The 22,845-nt window shown below is 45.2% G+C and overlaps 1 protein-coding gene and 1 pseudogene across 26 annotated transcripts in view; one reads left to right on the top strand and one right to left on the bottom strand.

The window, feature by feature from the left end:
* The window catches only part of AAK1 (AP2 associated kinase 1), a 177,584-nt gene that overhangs the window by 51,203 nt on the left and 103,536 nt on the right, over positions 1–22,845 (top strand). The gene's annotated exons all lie outside the window — the stretch shown is intronic.
* Positions 9,143–9,446, bottom strand: LOC100512528 (cytochrome c oxidase subunit FA4 pseudogene; annotated as a pseudogene).

The following is a 22,845-nucleotide window of genomic DNA, read 5'->3' on the forward strand; positions in this document are numbered from 1 at the left end:
ATTTCCCCCTAAACTAACAGATTGGTAAGAATGGCAGTTTTGCTGTTGGATGAAAAGAGCAGTGATTTTGGGGATGTGGATGACTCCAGGAGAAGCAAAACCAGAGTGGGAAGCTGCATTGGGAATGGGGTGGAAGGTTTTAGATCCCTCAGGAGTGGAGACGATGTAAATGAGATCTCTGTGCACCAGGAGGTGGAGGTCAAAGGAGATGCAGGACTAGACCTGATTTGTTGCTGCCTTGGGATCTTCTTCCTGAGAGTAGCAGCTGCCTGCGTGCATGTGGACACCACCTTGTGCGATCTTTAGCTCAGTGACGAGTTGAGAGCTTGACACGACACTTAAAGGTGATGGAATATCCTTTAGAAATTGAGGTGCATGATGTAACATTTATATGTGAGTCCGGGGGTTGGCATGAGCCTACATGGCAGGTTGGGAAACCAAGGCACCAAGAGGGAAGCTTGCTTGTACAGGTCTGGTAAAGCCACCTCTTCCTTCTCCCATTCTCTTCTTTCCAAACATGGTATTACAATTAAAGTAACCATAATGTGAAGTTCATCAATGTAGGGTCTCCGAGTGAAACGTGGAAAAGCTGGTTAGAGAAGAGGTATTATGTAATGACCTAATTATGAGGCCTGCCATCTGCTTAGGAGTCACGCCTGCGTAGTTAGGATTCCCTGATTGTGTCTTTCAGGGAGGATGTTAGATTGTTAAGAGAGAGAGTGTGTGTGTGTGTGTGTGTACGCGTAGTAGGTAAATGACGTTAGCAGCAGTACTACCTTTCTTGAAGGAGGTCACGGGGGCGGGGGGCGGGGGAGGTGAAGCAGCTTTTGTGGGCCCCTAAGCAGATGTTACTCCTTAGCATAGAGAGCAGTGGTAGAAGGTTAATTAATCCATAGAGGAGACTCCATGTATTAGGGGAGGGGCGGTCAGGTGAAGGTGGCTGTCGGAACATGGCCAGAAACCCACATCTACCTGGAGAAACAACTGAGACCTTTTTTTCCATTCAGGACAAAGAGTGAAAAATCCACTTTGTTTTTTCAGTGGGGAGTTTGTACTATGGATGAAAACATTAAATCCAGGAACTATGAAAAAAGTCGATGGAGAATTGAAATTTACGCCACTCTGCTTTGGGACCTGAAAAGTTGCCTCTGAAGGGGCTCAGGCTGGGACTCAGATGAAAAAAATCAGGTGGATGTCAGGAAAGTGGCAGGCAAGGGGCATGTGTCTTTGCACCTGCTCTGGGCTTGTGCTGGGCTGGAGTCTTCAGACAGTGAGCAGGAGGCTGTGACCCAGGCTCACACACTGTGCACTAAATGCACAAGGAGTGACTTTCAAGGAAAATATCTAACTTTCTAAACACTCTTTAGGGAGAGTCTCCTTGCCTTCGGGCTTTGAAAATGTGCCTGTTATCAAGAAAATGAGCGAGTGATGGGAGTGGACATCCCAGAGGAAATAGTGTTTTGCCAGTTCTTACTCCTGCTCCCACCTATCAGAGAGCTTCTTTTATTTCCTTCTGCTGCCCATCCCTGCCCTCCACTCTGAAGGCAGTGTTGTCTTTTAAAGAACTGATCATTCAGTCACTTCCCTCATAGAATTTAGGACGTTGTTTGGTATGTTTCATGTCCCTAAAGAATCACCAAAATATGGCAGACGCCCAGCTCTGAAGGACAGAGGATTTTCTGATCCTTTAACCCAGTGCCACACTCATTTTATAGGTAAGGAAATGGAGGCCCAGAGAAGTGTAGCAACTTGCCCAAGGTCATAGCTTGTCATTTGTGGAACTTGGACCAGACTAGGTCTCCTGACTTCTGGCTCATTGTTCTTTCTGTTGCTCCTTGGTGTCTCTCACGTGGAGATTTATTTGAAATGTTGTTGGGAGTTCAGAGGGAGGGGCAGTGACACATGAGGATGTGGGTGTGTAACTGCACAGCCCATGGACAGAACGCTTTTAAATGTTATGTGGTGCTCTCACTGTGTCCTAGCTTCAGCAGAGTCCTCAGAGCAGCAAGGAAGCCTGTTTGTTTGTTTGTTTGTTTGTTTTATGGCCATACCCACAGCATATGGATTCCTGGGCCACGGATTGAATCTGAGCTGCAGCTTCAGCAACCCCAGATCCTTTTAACCCACTGTGCTGGGCCAGGGTTGGAACCCTGAGAAACAACTGAGACCTTTTTTTCCATTCAGGACAAAGAGTGAAAAATCCACTTTGTTTTTTCAGTGGGGAGTTTGTACTATGGATGAAAACATTAAATCCAGGAACTATGAAAAAAGTCGATGGAGAATTGAAATGTACGCCACTCTGCTTTGGGACCTGAAGAGTTGCCTCTGCAGTAACTCAAGCCACTGCAGTCAGATTCTTAACCCACTACACCACAGTGGGAACTCCAAGGAAGTATTTTAAGGTGATGGACATCAGCATTCTCTTTCTGTGAGCTCGTGAAGACTTGAACAGAAAATTTTGTTTCCATGCTGAGCCTGCCTCTTCTCTTCCCTTTGACCAACACTTCTTGTTGAACCCTGTTTCTGAAACAACCTTGGGATAGACTTTGTCTTTTTCCCTGACTTTCCTAGCATTCACACTTGAGATTGAGCCAGCATCTGGCTAAGAGATTTCCTTGTAGGATCTTGAGTAACCATTTAAAATTTGGATTAGGAGTTCCCGTCATGGCTCAGTGGTTACCGGATCCGACTAGGAACCATGAGGTTGCGGGTTCAATCCCTGGCCTCTCTCAGTGGGTTGAGGATCTGTCATTGCCATGAGCTGTGGTATGGGTCGCAGATGTGGCTCAGATCCCACGTTGCTGTGGCTCTGGTGTAGGCCGGCAGCAACAGCTCTGATTAGACCCCTAGCCTGGGAACCTCCATATGTTGTGGGTGTGGCCCTAGAAAAGACACACAAAAAATTGGATTATAGTGTATTTTGTTGTCCCCAGTGGCAGATCTTTTTGAAAGAATAGGAGTTTGCAAAGTCATTAGCTTCTTTCCAGCATGGTCAAACTTCCTGACCACCTCGCTTATCCCTCAACCACTGGTAGGGTTCATCTAATTTAGTCATACATGCAGGTTATCATATAAAGAGATACTCTGACTCTATCCTAAGTGTTCTCAGTATACTGCCCATTTTTATTTTTTACTTCAAAAAGATTTAATTTAAAAAGCCCCTGATCCTGGGACAGTGGTTCTCCAAACTGGCAGAGGATGTCTGTTGCCTGGGAGGCTAAAAAAAGTAAAAAACCTCAAAACCCGGGACCCCACCCAGGCCTTCTGAATCAGACTCTTTATCAGCATTTAGCTATTTGCCAAGTACTTTATCAGTGATGTAATATGTACTTGGTATATTGGATACTTAATAAGTGGCTTGTGAATTTATCCAGAGCCTGTCAAGAGGACAAAAGGTTTTGGTTTTTTTAGAACACTTAGTGCGCTATATACTCAGTGCAGCATTGTAAAGTGAATCTATTTTTTTTTTTTTTGGCAGTAATAGAAGAATGAATACTAGAGTCCTTCTCTAGATATGTTTAGAAATGGCCCGTTTGAAAATGGACTGGCTCACCTGCAGAGTGCCGAATGAAATCTACTGAATTGCAGAGAAAATTTTAATTTAGGGCTTTAACAAAGGAAGTAATTTCAAAATGTATATTTACGGTAACTGGGTTGAAAGTTGACGTGAATAAACCACTTTTGTGAGTTAAAAATAGTTTTTTTTAAATTAATTTGTTTTGAAATTTAATATCTTTTAAGAACTTGTCCTCAGGCAAATGGTGACCATCATCCTGCATGTAGGCTGAACATAGAAATAAGATATACTCTGCCTGAAAGCCGTTGTGTGTTAATACTCAGTGTCTTCACAGAGTTCGTCTAGTTCAGTCTTCCAGTTTTACAGATGGGGAGGCTGAGACCCAGTGAGGAGAAGTGAGTTGCTCCAGATGTGTTGATCGAGACTTTCTATAGGCACATAATACTTAAACTAGCTGAAATGCAGAAGGGAAAATGTACGAAAGACAAGGTGGCGGGTCTCCCATGGAACCTGGGAGCAGAAGTGCTGCTGAGGCTGGGAAGGGTCTGAGATGAGAAACACGAAGGCTCTGGTGGTGGTGGTGGTGGTGGTGGTGGTGGTGGTGGTGGTGGTGGCAGCTGGGTTGGGGGGGGTCTCTGTCTGTCCCCATCTCTGCTTTTTTTCTGCTCCTGCTTTGGTCTTCTCTTTCTGCAGATAGACTTCTCTCTTCATTCATCCATGTGGCTCAATATAGCTACTCTCCAGCTCCCACTTTCATTCGTTACTGTCTAAGTTGCCAGCAAAGACTTACACCAAATTCCACTTTTCTGAGGGAGAGAATCTGAGATGTCCTGACCGGTCCCCTCAACTCTGGCAAGGATGAGGTGGGGCAAGGGGACCATCCAGAGGGAGGTGCATCACTAAGTTGGGCAGCTGCCCCGAAAGCTTTCTTGTCTGAGAGTGCACTAAGAAAGGGATGTATTCCAGGAGGGAGATGAGGAGGATTTGAGATAAGGCAATGGCTGTGAGTGCAGGAAGACGTAAGCAGGTTTGAGGGAGATGGGGACACATCACTGAGCTCTGGCAATTGGTTGGATATCAGGCAGGGGAAATTGTTGAAGATCGGCAATGGTGGTCACATTCATGGGGGAAAGGAGGCTTGTGAGGGGTCTGGCGAGGCCCTACGGGGATTGATTACAGTTTAAACATGTGGAGTTTGGCGCGCCTGTGAAAATTACAAGTGGAAATGTCTAGCAGGTTAATTGAGAAAGTCAAATATATGGGTCTGCACCCCTGGGAAGTGTTGTCAATATTATGAAGGTAATTAAAGGATGATGAAATGCTTACTGGGTGAACTTGCTTAGGGAACCTGGAGAGTGAACAGAGATAACTCAGGACTAAGCCCTGAAGAAGCAGTAGCATTGAAGGAGCAGGAAGAGGATGAGGAGCTTGAAAGGCGATCACGACGTGGACAGAGAGTAGAAGAGCTGAGCTTATAGTGTCCTTTTCTTCGGAAGCCCAAAGGGAAAGGTCTTGGTTCAAGAGTGTCACCAGTGGAAAGTGCTGCCTGGCTGTCCTGCGAGATAACATCTGAAGAGTAGTGTCCTGGACTGAGCCGCAGAGCAGGCCTTGGAGAGGGCAGAAACCAGATGCAAGAGGTTTCTGGATGACTGGGAGGTAGAATGTGGAGGGAGGGAAGAATGTAATAAGTAAAAAGGTCTGGTCGTGAAGGAGAGGAAAGGGGGAGTAGCTAGTTGGATCAAGAAAAGAATGAAGAGATGTTTTTCCTCTTTTTTCTTTCTAAGATCAGAGAGACTTAAAGCATATTTTTTAAAAATTTTTTAGTTTTCTTTCTTAGGGCCGCATCTGTGGCATATGGAAGTATGCAAGCTGGGGGCTGAATCAGAGCTGCCTACACCACAGCCACAGCCATGTCAGATACAAGCCGAGACTGCGACCTACACCACAGCTCACAGCAACACCAGATCCTTAAACCACTGAGCAAGGCCAGGGATCGAACCTTCACCCTCATGGATACTATCGGATTTATTACTGCTGTGCCACAACAGGAACTCCTAGAAGTGTATTTGGTTACTGGAAGGAGAGAGGCAGAGAGAAGCAGTTGAAAATACAAGAGAGGAGGGATAATTTCTGGAATGAAGTCTTTAAAGGGGGCATGATAGGCCCCAGAGATAGGAAGAGGGATGGAGGCAAGGATGGGGCTGATAGGGAACTTAGAAGAGAGAGGGGGGCGGACGTTGACCAACACTGGGTGCATTTAGGATTTTTCAGGACTTGGGGACTGTGGGAAGGCTGGGCTGTTTGGAGGGAGGAGTTGAGGGCCTTTCAGGGATGAGATTTTCTTTTTTTTTTTTTTTTTTTTTTTTTTTTTTTTTTTTTTTTGTCTTTTTTGTCTTTTTTGCCATTTCTAGGGCTGCTCCCGAGGCATATGGAGGTTCCCAAGCTAGGGTTCGAATCAGAGCTGTGGCCACCAGCCTATGCCAGAGCCACAGCAACATGGGATCCAAGCCGTGTCTGTGACCTACACCACAGCTCATGGCAACGCCAGATCCTTAACCCACTGAGCAAGGCCAGGGATCGAACCCTCAACCTCATGGTTCCTAGTCGGATTCATTAACCACTGAGCCATGATGGGAACTCCAGGGATGATATTTTCTTAAACCATCCTTTTGTCCCTGAGAATAATTTAGAAACAGAAGTGGGTAGGTGTGCTGTGTAGCTCCCTGGGCTTTGGCGGTGGAGGGGGGAGGTTGTTACACCCGGGAACAGGATCTCAGTACATTTGAACTCTTGTCTGAGCTAGGTTGTCGATGTGCTTCGTATTGGACTCTCGGGTTTCCTTGGGGTAGAATCACTAATTGCCATGAAGCAGGCTCCGACGAGCTGGCATCTCTTAAGATTCAGTATTTAGAGAAAAGCCTGAAGTCACCTTTCTGTTCAAAATTTCACTGAAAACAGTCCCCACACCTCCTTCACTTACTCTTACTAACATAAGATGTGTTGGGATGTGTGCATAGTCTGATTTTGACTAACGCTAACCTTTTTTTAGTTCATCTAAAACCCTTGTCTTGCCGGAGTTCATTACTGCTTGAAAACCAAGAGGAAAGGCTCCACATTCCCTTTTACAGCCCAGGGAGTAGGAGGTGGTGAGGTGCATTCCCCTGCCTCCTCCCCCACACAGGCCTTCTCCTCCCGCTGAGACCACATGTCCCCAAGCCTGAAGTTCCCCAGGGTGCACGTGACAGTGAAGGTGAAAGGGACAACCAAGGATGGTGGAAAGAATTTGAGCTTAAGAATACTAGCCCCTCCGTCCCCACTGCCCCCTGCCCCCGACCTAAAGGGCGAGCCCCCGGAAATGTGCTGCTGCTGGGTCTGGGTCCCTTCCAGCTCCTGCGGAGACAGATGTGGGGATAAGGGGCGGTCTCTTGGCAGCATCTGGCCTCCTTTCTGCTGCACTACAGACCGTACCCTGCCTCCTGCTAGTAGGGTGATGGCAAAGGGCAGGAGAATAGGGTTTAGGACCAGCAAGGAGGGCATGTAACTCAAGCCGTGTCGCTGAAATCCCTCCCACAGTCTGTTCTTGCAGGCAGGTCTGGGAAATGATCTCCTCCGCTTTGCTGGGGGCTGGAAGGTGTGCTGAAAACTGATGCCCCAATAGTTACTTGGCTTGCTCCCATGTTGTCACTCAGCTCTTCCTATCCTGGGGTGTGGGGGGTTACCTGGGAGGGAGCCCAGGAGGAAGAGTGTTAGGGCACCATTCCTGCCTCGTGGTAGGGAGTGTGTTTTACAGAGTAGCCTGTTTCCTCAGGACAGCACCGCACAGCAGCCCACTCTTCAATGCCTGGTTTCCCGGGCTTGGCAATAAAGAGTTCAGTGAACTCTTGGCTTTGCTCTGTCTCACTTTTCTTATTGGTAAAATGGGTCTTGAGTCTCTGAATGGATGGGTGATGGGTAATTTGATGAGAAAACCAGAGCAGAATGTGCTGGAGGGGCCTTTAGAGGCAGGCCGTATAAGTGGACTTTAGGAAATCAGTCTGCTAGGCACAGATCCCAGGGCGTTGGGTACATGCCAGGTTATTGGGGTTCTGTTGCTTACAAACCTGTGGTTCCCCATCAGACACACGGGTATAATAATACTTGCCTCACAGGATTGTCATGAGGATGCAGTTAGAGGATGCATGTGAAAATGCTTGGCGCAGAGCTGAATCTCGATAGTGCTATTTTTGGACACGTCCTAAACAGACGTGCTGGAAGATGTGAAGGTTTGATGAGAATAGGCCATGTGGCCCTAATGCAGTGGAGCGTTATATTGTGTTTATGTTTCTTTCTTTTTTTTCTGATTATATTAGCATTGACAACAGAGCAATTTTTCAGCCTGCTGTCCAGGGTGGCTATGCTTCTGTGATCATTGACTTGAGCTCTTGAGCTCAGAGGCCATAGTTTTCTAGGCGTATATGCCTTTGTCTGTCACCAAATGGACTCAGGCCTTGGTAACACTTCTCATTAGCATGGTTAATTGAGCCGATTGTTATAATTCACTGGCATTCACTTGCTTTTTGAATGTTTATGTGTGTTTCATGTGTTTTTACCACCATGAAACTCAAGCATAATTATTAATGTATAAATATTTAGAAATAGTGTTCCATTAAGGACTGATACTCCTTTTATGGTTGGTGGGCATCAGTCAGTATATATCACATTTTTTGGAAGTTTTTATTTTTTTATTTATTTTTTTACTGAGTGAATTTTATTACATTTATAGTTGTACAAAGTCACTGAAGAAAGAGGTCGGGCTAGAGTCGTGGTCTGGGGAAACCTGGGAGAGTACGTGGAGCTTTCTAGACCAGCTTCCTCCCTTGCAAGGCCAGCATCTTCTTCTTCTTTCTCCTTCTTCATGCCGCCTTGAGACCACATAGGCACTGTCCACCTCACTGCCCTGACTGTGATGGAGGGTCTGAAAAATTTCCCAAGAAGTTAGCCAGTCAGGGTTTCAGTAAGCAAGAAACAAATTAATGCCCTCCCCCAATCCACAATAAGCAAAATATCATAATTTTCAATAAAAACAAGATCAGTAATTGTACTGTACCCAGTCATATTGGAGCCTGAGGCAGAATAGAAAATAAATACTGATCTCTCTTGATTTAAATTTGGGAGTTCTCTTGTGGTACAGCAGGTTAAGGATCCTGCATTGACACTGCAGTGGCTTGGGTCACTGCCTTGGCCAGAGTTCAATCCCTGGCCTGGGAACTTCCTTGGGTGCGGCCAAGATAAATGAATTTGTTCCTTATAGATTTTTGGGGGACATTAATTTTCACTGAAAAGTACATTAAAGTATTATTTGATTGCTGAGTGTTGGGGTACTCCCATAAATTTTGTGTTCCAGGCAAGTGCCTCACTCCTCTCACCCCAGTCCCAGCCCTGGTTTCACACCAGAGGCAGAGGAAATTTTCTCTGCATGGAATTTTGTGCATTGGTTGGTCTTGCTGTGTTCCTTCCCAGTCATTTGTTTGTTTGTTTTCAAGTTTTAGGTTATTTATTAGTCAGCATAAGCCCCAACACAATACAGCATGATTTTGTGCATTTACAGGGGAAATATTTCCTGATTAAGTGAAATATTAGTGTGTGGATGGCTTTTGGAAGACCTTCATTCTAAGCAGCTTTATAGTGAAACGTTTCATTTAGAAGTCTGGACCTTCTTTCTTCAGTTTGCTGTAATCTACATTCACTGCAAAGAACTTGTATTGTGATCATTGGGACCCAATTTATTCCAGGGCTCTGGGTTATTCTTCCTTTCCCAGCTGACATCTGGATTGAACATTGCCAGGCACATGACATACCATGTTGCTCCAGTACTTCCCGCACCAGTAGATACAGAGACAGGGGGCAAGCTAGGAGGCTTCTTGGCCTGACTGATGATCTGGCAGAACATGGTAGTGACAGAGGCCTTGAGCCTAGATGGAAAAGAAGATTAACCTGCAAAGCCTGGGACTAAGCAGCGTCTGTGCAGATCAGGAGCAGACATCCCCCCAGTCATTTTTTGAAGACACCCTCTTAATAAGCCTCCCATGGTTTGGAGGACAGGTCTTTCTTTTTCTTTTTCTTTTTTTTTTTTTGGCCTCTTCTGTGGCATCTGGAAGTACCCAGGCCAGGGACTGAACCCAAGCTATAGCAGTGACAGTGCTGGATTCTTAACCCACTGAGTCCCCAGGGAACTCCCAGACAGGTTTTTCTTTAAAAATAAACAATAGGTTTTTGGGTTTTTTTTTTTTTAATAATTTAAGAAGGATAATATATGGCCATTCTAGAAAATTTGAAAACAGAAGGATAAGGAAGAAAATAATCATCTATGATCCCATCATCCACAGGTAACTCAGTCTTAGAAAATTTCTTGCCTGTTTCAGTCATAGCAATGCATTGTATTTTCTTCTAGTCTTTTCTCAGCATATCTGCATTTATATGTAGTTGTGTTCTTAATAAACACAGAGCTTTGTACCTTATTCTTTTTTTTTTTTTTTTTTTGGTCTTTTTAGGGCCACACGCATGGCATATGGAAGTTCCCAGGCTAGGGGTCGAATCAGAGCTACAGCTGCTGACCTACACAACAGCCACAGCAACGCCAGATCCAAGCCACGTCTGTGACCTACACCATAGCTCACAGCAACGCCAGATCCTTAACCCACTGAGCGAGGCCAGGGATCGAACCCACAACCTCATGGTTCTTAGTTGGATTCGTTTCCGCTGTGCCATGACAGAAACTCCAGTATCCAGCACTGTTCCTTCAGGTCAGCTGGGATCCTCTGTTCTTTGCATCTCCTCTCTTTCTTGTAGGGCATAAGCCTCTGGAACCCTGTGACATCTTGGTTTCTCCTGGTGCCTGTCCTGGCTCCCGGGTGAGTGAGCACTTTCCTAATTAAGCTTCAGATACTTATTCTCTAGGCCTCTGGCTGCTCTGCACTGACCTTGTAGCCTCTTTCTTCAACCCATTGTTGAGACTCGTGAGACTAGTTGTTAGAAGACACACCTTTCCCCCCACCCATATTTCTCTGTTCTGTTTTGGCTGGTGCTCATTATCAATTTCATTCATGAGCTTAAACTCGTTTGGTATCTAGGCAGTAAATGCTTGGTCTCTGCTTCAGTGAAGCATGGTTTCTTTATGTGTGTTTGGCGCCCGAGTCAAGGCTGATCTCAGCAGTGCCTGAGGGAGCTTGAGAGCTGGCCAGCCCTGGAGCTTTACTGCATCCTTGTAGTGCCCACTGAGAGCCAGAAACTGACTCCACAGTTCTGTTTCTCTTCCTGTTTCCCAGCTCCCACTTCCTTTGGAGTCATTTCCCGAGTTTCTGTTTCCCCCTTGAAGAATGTCCTGAGCTCTCACATCTTGCGTGGAACAGAAAGGAAGGACAGTGTGGTGCCTGAGCAAACCTCTCTACTGTACAGAGGGTCGGGGCTTAGCAGGAGGCATGCACCTCAGTGCACAATTTAAGAGCGCACCCCAAAACTCAGTATCAACATAAATAATATTTTTATGTAATATTTAAAAAAATAAAAAAGAATGCAAGAAACTGTAAAGAAAAAACTATCAGAATTTAAAATAAAGACAGTGTCAGATTAACCATGCTGTGCCCAGCCATACTGCAACCTGAGTCAAAGGGAAGAAATCATTCATACTGACTTTGTCTTTTTGTACCTGTAGTAGGTGCCTAACTCTGCTTACCCTAGTCTCACCCATGGTTTTACATTAAAGACGGAGGAAGTTTTCCCCAAGTGGAATTCTGCACATTTCATTGCATTGTTCGATGCTGGTGTGCTCCAGCATCGAACAATGCTGGAGCACACCAGCATTAGAAACTTACCTTCAGGACAGACCTCCCCAGATTGGTCCATGGCTGAGCTCTTTTTTCACTCAGTAGGAAAGTCTTCCCATCTAAGGACTAAATCCTCTTCTTTATGATTGCTTTCTGATGGTTCCAGGTAAAAACCGTCTTCTCGATATCTCCAAATAATGAGTGCTTTGAATGTTGGGAATTCTTGTCTCCCCAACTCCTCTAGCCCCAGTCTGTGAGCCCAACAAATTTTACAGCAGAGACCACATACCTCCGTTCAAGAGCCCTGTGACTGTCCTTTCCCAAATACATTTTCACCACGTTCTTCCTTAGATCTTTGTGTATTAATGTAGGTTCTGTTTTAATGTAATCTAGGGTTTTTTTTGTCTCTTTAGGGCCACACCTGTGGCATATGGATGTTCCCAGGCTGGGGGTTGAATTGGAGCTACAGCTGCTAGCCTACGCCACAGCCATAGCAACTCGGGATCCAGGCCACATCTGTGACCTACACCACAGCTTGTGGTAACGCTGATCCTTAACCCACTGAGCGAGGCCAGGGATCAAACCCACATCATCTTGGATACTAGTCTGGTTCATTACTGCTGAGCCATGGTGGGAACTCCTGAATCTAGTTTTTAACTTAAAAATGCTCACTCTTCAAGTGCATTTTTTTTTTTTTTTCTTTTTCGGCCACCCCCACGGCATATGGAAGTTCCCAAGCTAGGGACTGAATCTGAGCCATAACTGAGACCTTTGCCACAGCTGCAGCAATGCTAGATCTGAACCCATTGTGCCAGGCTGGGGATTGAACCCAATCCACCACAGAGATGCCAGATCTGTGACTCGCTGCACCACAGTGGAAACTCAAAGTGCAATTTTTAATATACCTTTTTAACACTCTGTTCTGGATGCTTTCTGTTAAAGGAGCTTATATAGTTAAACTTATTAAAATTTAGAATCAGAGCTCTCTATGTTATAAAGATACTGGTGCAAGGTATCTTAGGGTTGTCAGATGCAAGAAACAGGAATTTAGTTCAAAGTAGTTTGAGTCAAGAGGAACGGATTGAATAAATATAGAGGAAAACCTTCCAGAATCCAATGGCAGGAAGTGAAGCTGGATTTTGTGAGTACTGGAAAGTTACCGGGTGTCTCTCTCCCCTTGAAGCTTCATCGTCTCAGATTACAGCTTCTTACGAGTTTCTGCTCTGATCTCTTGCCTTTTTTTGCAGAACCTTCTTCTCTGCCTATTTGTGAGCGTGTGTGTGACTGTCTGCATGGTTGCAGCACCATCTGATTATGATTCCTAAAGTTGTTGCTCCAATTCTCCAGGGAGAATGTGTGCCAGCTGCCCACTCCTGGTCCAGGTCGGGGTGGCTAGGAGAAGGGGTCGCTTGCTGACAACATATCTAACCATTATTGCAGCATAGAGCGAAGGGGATGGTTAGCTAGACCAGTGTGTTTCCTACAGTGAATAAAATATAAAGTAAAATCTTTGCTGTCTGAGAAAGACTGGTATGCAGACAAGTGGAATATCATTGGGATAAGAAAATAAGGTAGGAATGGGTTATTCTGTTAGGTCAGAGTTCACATAGGAGGCCTCATGTGAGCCACACTTGGACTTATAGCTCCTCGTTTACTAATTAAAGAGAAGACAGGCCTTCCAGGTGAGAAGACAAGCAAAAAGCACCGGGGCATCAGAGGACACTATCCAGGCCCGCCCAGGCCCTCCGTTTGGTGTGGGCTCCAGACTGTGCTGGGCCTTGTGCCACATTAAGGTTGGGATTTTATCTCGTAAGTGGTCAATAGCTAGAGAATTATAAGCAAGGAAGCAACATTCTTGGGTTGCTATTAATTTATGAAATATTTATTAATCATCTGCTATGTACCAAACACTGTGCTAGCCCTGAGGACTCCAAGAGAAATAAGAAACTCTTCTTACCATTTTAATTTCTTTTGGTGACTCATTTTTCAAGTGCCCCAGCTAGAGAACAGTGTAGCATGTTATGGTTTCGTAGTATTCAAAGTTCTCAAACAGGGGTTTAATGATAACATTAAAGTATCATAAAATCTATAGTATACTTTTTATGAAAAAGAAACCTTATAAAGTATCATATACTATATCATAAAGCACTGTAATGTAACAAGTGTTTCTCCCAAGGCGGAAAAGAAGTGGTTCCCTCTTTGCCATGCCTGTCTAGTGGGGAGTGAACATGTCACATTATGATGGGTACAGCAGAGAGTACAGGCCCAGTGGGTGGCAATGTGAAAGCCTGAGGGTGATTATCAGGGAAAGGGAAGGCTTCATAGAGGAGGTGTTGTTCTAATAGTCTTTCATCTAGCAGAGGACTGGGGTCAGGGAGAGAGAATAACATGTATAAAGTTCCTGGGAGTAAAGCAGCCAAAAAGGTTAAAGTTCTGAAAGGTAGGCAGTCTAGGAGAGAGCACAGGAAGATAGAGATGCTTGAGGACAGGGGCATATTCAGAGTATAAAGGTCTAGAACATACGTTGTTGGTGGGAGCATAAAATGATACAACCAGGAGTTCCCATGGTGGCACAGCAGAAACGAATCCGACTAGGAACCATGAGATGGTGGGTTCGACCCCTGGCCTCACTCAGTGGATTAGGGATCCAGTGTTGCCGTGAGCTGTGGTGTAGGTCTCAGACACGGCTTGGATCCTGTGTTGCTATGGCTGTGGCATTGGCCGGCATCTGTAGCTCTGATTTGACCTCTGACCTGGGAACCTCCATATGCTGAGGGTGCGGCCCTAAAAAGCAAAATCAATCAATCAATATGTAAATTAAAAAATTAAAAAAATAAAATGATGCAGCCACTTTGGGAAAAGGTCTGGCAGTTTCTTATAAAGTTAATTATACAGGAGTTCCCTTGTGGCTCAGCAGGTTAAGGATCCAGTGTTGTCACTACAGTGGCTCTGGTTACTGCAGTGACACAGGTTCACTCCCTGGCCTGGGAACTTCTGCATGCCACAGGTACAACCAAAAAAAAAAAAAAAGTTTTAAAGATACAGCTACCTAGTGGCCTCGTACTTATAATACTCTTGGATATTAGGTATTTACCCAACAAAAATAAAAACCTACAACACAGAAGGACTTGTATAAGAATGCATATAGAGCTTTGGTCATAATAGCTTCAAATTTGAATTTCAATGTGTTTGTAAGAGAAAAGAGAAGAAGCAATTCAGCAGTAAAAGTAACAAATCACTGATACACTCAACGATATAAATTATTATGATGAGTAAAATATCCTTACTTTAAAAAGCACATACTATATGATTCCATTTGCATGAAGTTCTAAAGTTGGCAAAACTAGAAATAGATTTTAAAAAATCAAGACAAAGGTTGCCTTTAGCAAGGATATGAGAGTGAGATCATCTAAAAAGGGGCACGAGGGAACTTACTGTGTGTTGGGATGGTTTTGTATCTTGATGGGGGTTTGGGTTGTATGAGTGTATGCATTTATCAAAACTCATCCCATAATTCACTTACACTTTCTACGTTTCACTGTAAGTAGATTTTGTTTCTATTCAGCCCCCTCAAAAGAACCATGAATTCTGAATTCTAGTTAAAGATATGTGTGCTGATTGAGTTCCCATCGTGGCACAGTAGGTTGAGAGCCTGACCGCAATGGCTTTGATCCCCGGCTCGGTGCAACGGGTTCAAGGATCTGTAGACTCTAGCTAGTGAGTATATGTATGTTTGCAATATGATCTTTTCAACTTTGTTATGTGTTTGAAATTTTTTATAATAAAATGCGGGGGATAGCAAGGTTCTGATGTACTGCTGTGTTAAGGAATTTGGTCTTTATTCTGGCTTTGGAGAGCTAATGAATACTTTCAAGAGGAGTTTTTAGATTGGAATTTGAGGAAAGAAAGAGACTCAAAGCATGGAAACCTAGGACTTTATTTTACTTCTTCTGGTAAGGAAAGAAGGGAAGGTGATCAGGGATGGAAGAGAAGGATGGTGGGTTCTGGAGAGGTTTGGAGATAGAATTACAACTTGGTGAAATCAACTTGAGTGATGGCGAGAGTTGGGATTGGGGGGCAGGTGGTGAACTGGTGCACAAGCACTGGGTAAGGGGCCACACCCTAGAGGCTGGTGGGTGCCTGTGCACAGCCAGATGTCCTGAGCCTCAGAGAAAAGGCTTTACTTAGCGTGACATTGAAATGTTCTGTGAGTAACGGTTAGGAGCTAATGAAACATCATCCTGCTTTCCAGGATGAGAGGCTCATTTCCTCTCACAACAAAGAGGGTCAAGGCCGATTAGGGTGACCTGGATAAAGCAGGTATGTGTGGCAAATCAGTTCCAGTGAAATCTAGAGTTGAAAACTTTTCTATCATGTACCTTTGATGTCAGTGCATGTCCCAGGAGAATAGAAGACATAGCTTAACCTGGCTGCTGAGCTCAGATCACCACACTAGGAAATACTCTTTCTGGAACAGGATGCACTTCTGGAACAGAGGTAGTTAACCTGATCTTTACAACAAAAGCACAAAGTGCAGAAAATGAGGTTAGCTTTGAAGCATGAAGTTAAAGTGGAATGCTCTGGAATTAGCAGTTGGAAGCTAAGAGAATGTCAGTCGGACGTTGGCTTTGCTGAAACCCCAGTTCTCCTTTAGAGACTGTAGACCAGTAACACACATCAAGCCTTGGTGGAAATGATTAGAGCCGGAGCTTGGGTGTCTTTGGTGGGGGGCTGAGGCATCTGGGCGCAGCTGCTGCGCCCTCTGGCTGACCCCAGCTGCTCTGTTGGTTTGCACATCACTTACTAGAAGGTTGTTGGCAGCAGTGGCTGGGGCGGGAGGAAGGGGAGTGGTGGGGGCAGTTCATGCCCAAGAGGCTCTCCTTTCCCTCAGGTGAAGGATGAGGCAGCCTTGAGCATGGGGGGTGTTGGATTTCGTTTCCTTCTCAATTGAAGAGGGTTTCCATTTCCAGCTCAAGTGTTCTTTTTAAAAGAAGGGATCACACACAGAACAAGTGCCACTCTGTGAGAGCCAGGGATTTCTGTAAGGCTCTCTGTAAAGATGCACCTTGTGTCTATTGCCCAGGATATTGTCCAGTTGGTTTAATCTCAGGCAACCCTCTATTGTACGGGATTGCTCAGGGTTTTTCTCTGTTGGGTCGGCCCCCTCGTCCCCCAGGGACCGTCTCTTTAAATGTGTCCCTTAAATCTCAGACTAGATTCTCACCTCCTGAAAAGCTGGCACTGTATAGTGTTTTTTGTTGGTTTTGGTTTTTTGTTTGTTTGTTTTTCTTTTATGGTATCCTTAGGGTGCTAGGCAAATCCTTGAGTACTTTTTATATAGTGGGCACTGTGCTGGGTGACAGAGGCCACAGTGAGTCCATCGTTGTCCTTGCCCTTGTGCAGTTTATAGAGTTCAGGGAATGAAGACATTAAACCGGGATTTACCCACCTACGTATTGAATTATACTCCTGTCTGTTTGTTTGGTAGCACCTGCAGCATACAAAAGTGCCCGGGCCAGGGATGAAACCCACACCACAGCAGTGACAATGCCAGATCCTTAACCTGTAGGCCACCAGGGAACTCCCTAATTTTACTCCTGATATGTTCCAAAGAACAAGAGGCAGGCACTGAGTATAACAAGGGATGTGACCTGATCAGAAGAGGGCATGGGGAGCATTCCCTTGTGGTACAACAGGTTAAGGAACCAGCATTGATACTGCAGCAGCTTGGGTTGCTGCTGTGGTTCAGTACCTGGTCCAGGAACTTCCACGTGCCCCACAGGCATGGCCACCCCCCACCCCCAAAAAAGAGGCCCCTGGGGGCCAGGGGAGTCAGAGGAGGTTCATCCAAGGAAATAACATTTAGCCTGAAATTTGAGGGATGATTTGTCAGAGCTGATCAGGACAAGAATGTGTGAATAGGGCAAAGCGAGAGGCATGCACAGGAACCTTTAGGTGGCGTGGAGAGAAAAAGACACCAGGGAGGAAAGAAAGTGATTGTGGCTGGAACAGTGAGCAGTGAGGGAGAATGATACTCAATTTCTGTTTTTATAAGATCACCCTGACTTGTCATAATAGAGATGAGAAAATGGTTCAGGCTGACCTGGGCATGTCAGTGAACAAAGACTATGGCCCTGCTGATGTCTCTATTTCTGCATTTGCTTGACAGCAGACCCCATAGAAGCAGTATAGGCATGGTGGGCCCAGTGGCTCTGCCAAAGCCCTTCTTTCGGTGGGTCTTAGTTGGCTGACAGGCCAGGCCCAGTGTGCTCTGGCTCTACACGCAGTAATTGGTAAACCTCTGGTGTTTGAGCCAAGTTGATGTCTTAAACTCTAACTTTTTGTGCTTTCTCTGGAGATGTTTTCTTTTGGAGCAGGGGGAGACTCTTGCCTAAAGAGACCCCCACCCCCATCTGGGTGTTCTTTCTGCCTGGGGAAGGGACTGCTTTGACATGTTCCCCAGAAGGAGCTGGCACATGGTGATTCTTAATTTGAGGCAAGTAAGGAGAGATTGCTGTTAAAAAACAAACCCCAAGTCCCCATTGAAGTCGGTGTTGACAGATGCTTCCAATTGACCTTTTCTCCTGTAAAATCTTTGCTGTGCTCCTTGCCATCTGCTCTGGAGTTGAGGAAAAAAAATTGTTCTTCTGAAACTTATGCAAAGTTGTCTTGAACGTGAATACATCGTGGATGGGTGTTTGACAGCCTCTTGGCCATCATTCTCCATAGGGGCTCACAGATGCTGCAGACAGAACCCCCGGGTTTTCCCTCCCACGGGGCCATCGAGGAGGCCAGGCTTGGGGCAGGTCCCTCGCCTCTCACCGTGTCTCCTCCCTTCCTCTCCCTGGTAATGGAGCTGTTCCCATAGGGCCTGCTGTGGGGAGGTATGGCAGCATGGGAGTGTGGACAGAGGTCAGGGCCAGGAATTGGTAGGCCCGGGTGCCAGCCCTGGCCCTGCCTCTAGATGGCGGTACTCGAGAGGCCATTTGGGCTTTTCTGTCTGTGCCTCAGTTTCTCTGCAGGTCAAGTAGAGCTTGTCACATGTCTTGCCTGCTTCACAAAGGCTCTTAGAAAGATGGAAGCAGGGCTGTCTCATTCAGTCCTAGCCTGGAAATAGGTTTCCTTAACTTGCACTGGGGTGAAAAGATTTTTTTTTAAGTTTATTCCTGGGATTTAAAAATCAGGAGATTTCACCTAAAAATCTAGCTTCTCTTGGAAATCAAAAAACTTGGCAACTCTTAGCCTACCTTTCCTCCACAGCAGCAATTGGCGGTTGCTGAGGAGTGGGTGTCCCTTGAGTCAGGTTTGCACAGTTTCCCTCCGTCCCCACCCCCTATCCGGCACCACCTGCCACTGTGTGATCCCTCATCATCGATTCCCTCCATATCTTTTGTTACACCTGTATCGTCCCCCTCTGGATGATCTGTCTGGCTCCTGCAGGCATTTGAGTTTAAGCCCTTGATCTCAAGAATATAATTCCAGATTGAGAATTTTATAAGTCAGTTATCCTACAAATGCAAAAGATTTTGGTGGGGAGGAGGTCAGGAGGGAGCACCTGTGCTCATTCTTTGCCTGCCATTTCATCCTCCCCAAAGCTACGAGGTAGATCTTGGCTGCCCTTGGCAGGTGAGAGGGCAGGGCCTTAGGGAGATGGTGTCTTTCCTGAGCTGGGGTTTGAACCTAACCTGTTGGACTCTAAAGAATATTCCATGGTCTCAGTGTCAGGTGGACGTGGTGGCCCTGCCCCCTTCCCCAGAAGCCACCTGGGCACGTTTGGGTCTGTGGTAGCTGTAGGTAAGGGCTATTTGCATGACTTGGCAATACCCTAGTCCTTTTTTCTTTGTTAAATACTTCCACACAGGGCTACAGAATATTCTTTTTTTTTTTTTTCCTTTCTTCTTTAAAGCAGATTCCCTTCTTTTTCCTTAGCATCTTTTTCAGAACTATTATTAAGCAGATAAAAGGAAGCCATGTGCAGAGCCCTAGTCTTAAGCGGAGCTACTTTTTCCTCATGGGAACCACTGAGGCACCTCTTGTACTTCTAGGTGTCTCAGGAACTCATTCATTTCAGTACCTCTAATTTAGTTTTAATTTCTGGATTTGAGGAAGTGGAGACCAAAGAGATCCAGTAACTAGTCCATTGTTGCTGCCCTTTGTTTCACTTCTCCCGGGTAAATTTCGTTTTAACTCGGTTCTCTGTCTGATTCTTTAGTGAAGCTTCTGAAAGCTATTTTTTTACACTCTATCTATTTGTTCATTTAATTTTTACAGCCGTACCTGTGGCATATGGGAGTTCCCAGGCTAGGGGTCAAATCGGAACTGCAGCTGCCGGCCTACTCCATAGCCACAGCAATGCCAGATCCAGGCTGCATCTGAGACCTACACTGCAGCATGTGGCAATACCGAATCCTTAACCCACTGAGCGAGGCCAGGGATCAAACCTGCATCCTCATGGATACTGGTCAGGTTCTTAACCCCTTGAGCCAACAGGAACTCCCATAAAGCTATTTAATTTTATGCTAGTTTTCTCTTCCCCATGTAATTCCAAGAGAATCTGCACCAAGTGAACAAGATTCTTTGAGTTTAACCTGATTTTGAAAGAGAAACCCAGAATTTGTAGGGCAGAGAAGTGGAGGACAGAAGCAGAGTGTGAGTCTGGGTGAAGTTTTCCTTATTGAATTTCCTCTGGCACTGGTTCGTCTTGTCTTTCATCTCAGACAAGTGGAAGCCATTCCTAACGGTGTCCCTGGCACTTATGTTTGGAAATAAAGTTTCCTTTACCTGCAGGAAATAAGCAAGCAGCAGATTTTAGTGCCCAGAGTCCAGGCCGGATTTTTAAATTTCCACCAAAAACCTCTTTGGCAGCAAATCCAGAAACTCTGTCTCAGCACCATGATGGGCTTCTTTGTCTCGTGGCCTAATCACTGTCATTGTCTGCCCAGCTGTTTCCCATATCTGTGCATGCCACCGCTCAGATCATCAGTTTGGGGTTTTTCTTCTCTTCCTGCTCACCTTCCCTCCCCATCTTTCACTGGTGCTTGCTAAGTGGAGTCACTGGTGTCTTGATTGATTCAGAGCAGCCTGCAGAGCCTGGTACCAGCTTGCATGATTCAGTATCTGAGATAAAGCCAGAAGAAATATCACACTTACTTCCAAAAGCCCCACTGCTGATGTTCAGTATCATGGTCAGACTCCTTGAGGAGGTTGTGCTTAAAAGATTTCAGTCAAGATAATGATGTTGATGACTGTGATCTCTTGTTAATGTCAAAGTTGAAAAGATTTTAGAAATTATAAAATCCTTCTCTCTATGTATTGAAAATTCTCACTTGCCTTGTTTCTCCTAGTTCTCCCAGGAGAAAACTGGGCATTTCTGCCATCTTTGCTTGAGAGATAGAAGTCCAGGTTATTGCAGTAATTTCATTGGTGGCTCCATGATCCTTTGCTTTTTATTTCACTTCATTTCCTTTATTTATTGGGTGAAGAAGAAAAAAAAAATAGCTTTATTGCTTTGCCAGGCAAAGGAGGCCACAGCAGGCTAATGCCGTAAAGACTGTGCCCTCCCTTGGGAGAGACTAGGAAGTGATTTTATAGATTGGGAGTAGAAAATAGGGCCACAGATAAGGATCAGGGTAGATGCAAACTTTCTTCTTGCAAGTTGGTGTATGGTGGCCCCAGGACTGGTTCTGGTGGTCCTCCTCTCTGGTTCTCATTTGTTGGAGGGGTTTGTTCTTTAAGAAATGTCACTGTCATGGTCTGTACATGTGGGTCGGAAAGAAGAATTTTCCAGCATGGCGAGTTGAAGAGAAAGAAGAGTTTACTGAAATGAGAGATGCTGCAAAGCACAGGGGGACGACTTCCTGACAATCAGGGAAAGCTGACTGATGCTTTGCTTTTTAAAACGTTTTACCAGGAAAGTGGTGGGAAGTCAGTAATCCTAAGAGTTTATAAACGAGGGATCTATTGGGAAATGCAAATTAAAACCACAGTTAAATATCACTACGCACTCACCAGAGGGGCTAAAATAAAAACAGTGCAGTATCAAGTGTTGATGCAAAACATCCATATTCACCTGGCACCAATTACCTGCAGTTGTTTAGTAGCTGTGTCTTTACGTGGCCCATGTGCTTTGGTTTGTGACAGTCTCCACCGTGCTCTGTAGCCTTTCCTATTCTCTGTCGTAACATTAAGAGGAGAATTAACTCATTTCTGAGGGCTCAGTGTAAGACGTGAAGAGGGAAACCAAACAGACAAGATCTCTAAAACTCAGAGTGAGTGGTAAACACCCAACTACCTCATCAAAAATTAGAGAGAAAAAGTTAGACCAAGAATACTGTGTGTTCTACGGAAAGTGGGAGAAAGCATGTTTCTTTGTGGAAGTAAAAAATATTCCAGCATATTTAATAGGTAAAAGTGTGTCTATTTCAAAATTATCCCGTCTCTTTAACTTACTTCACATAATGGATCAGATCTGTTTCCCCTTTATGATTCAATAAATTAATGGATTTTCCCAAGAACTGGATTCCAGTAAAATTATGAAAATTATCTTAATGTTTCAAAAAATGCTAGTAGGCAGAGCAATTGGCACAGGCTCCAGTGGGCAGACTGGCACAGACTCTGCTGAATGTGAGCTTTTCTTACCTCTGTCTGAACTATACCCAGCTTTAGGTTTTTCTGCTTAGTCAAGATCAAGGGATGCAGCTCAGTCTAAAAGCAGCATCTCTGTTAAGGTCTTATAGCTGCCTGCTGCTATAATCCCTATACCCTGTTTAGCTGTGGCTGGGAATCTTATTACCCTGATCTGTGTGGTGGATGTGGACCTAGGGTGGAGGTGTCTCGAGCAGTGCTGTCTCCTCTCTATCTTAAACCTGAACTCTATTTGGTCACCTACACAGTGATTGTGGCTAACGTCTTTCAACTGACAAATCCTTATCAGGGCTTCCATTTTGATCTTCGATGACCAGGAAGCCCTGATTTAAACACTTCTCACTTGCAGATATGCCCTTTTACGGGCATAGATGCCTAATAATGTGGTTCTCTGTGAGGCATAGTGGTTCATTGCTTTGCTTTAGATTTATGTTGGTCATAGGCATTGAGAATCTGGCCTGGCTCTTCTCAACCTGTTGTGCCTGACTGGATGTGGCAGGCCTCTGACCTGTTTCTCCAGGCTGGTCCGGAAGGGTCCTCTTGCTACCTGGCTGCTCCATCTGGTGGCAGTTACCTCGAATTGCTGCATCACCAACCTGCTTCTGGAAGGATTGCCTTGCCTTTCAGTGGTACCACACATGAAAGAACCATAGGAAATAGTCATTCCCAACTCTTATTCTGGAGCACTGTCAGAAGTCTCCGTATTATCTAGTGAATATTGCATAGCTTTCTCTAAGATAAGTGAAGTGGAAAGAACATTTTTTTTTTTTCTTTTTGCCTTTTCTAGGGCCGTTTCCCACGGCATATGGAGGTTCCCAGGCTAGGGGTCTAATTGGAGCTGTAGCCGCTGGCCTACGCCACAGCCACACCAACTTGGGATCT

Source organism: Sus scrofa, chromosome 3, assembly GCF_054392235.1.
Source record: "Sus scrofa isolate SSC_HxYL_T2T_F1_AM1 chromosome 3, Sscrofa_HxYL_maternal_Yorkshire_Landrace_v2.0, whole genome shotgun sequence".
Taxonomy (NCBI): domain Eukaryota; kingdom Metazoa; phylum Chordata; class Mammalia; order Artiodactyla; family Suidae; genus Sus; species Sus scrofa.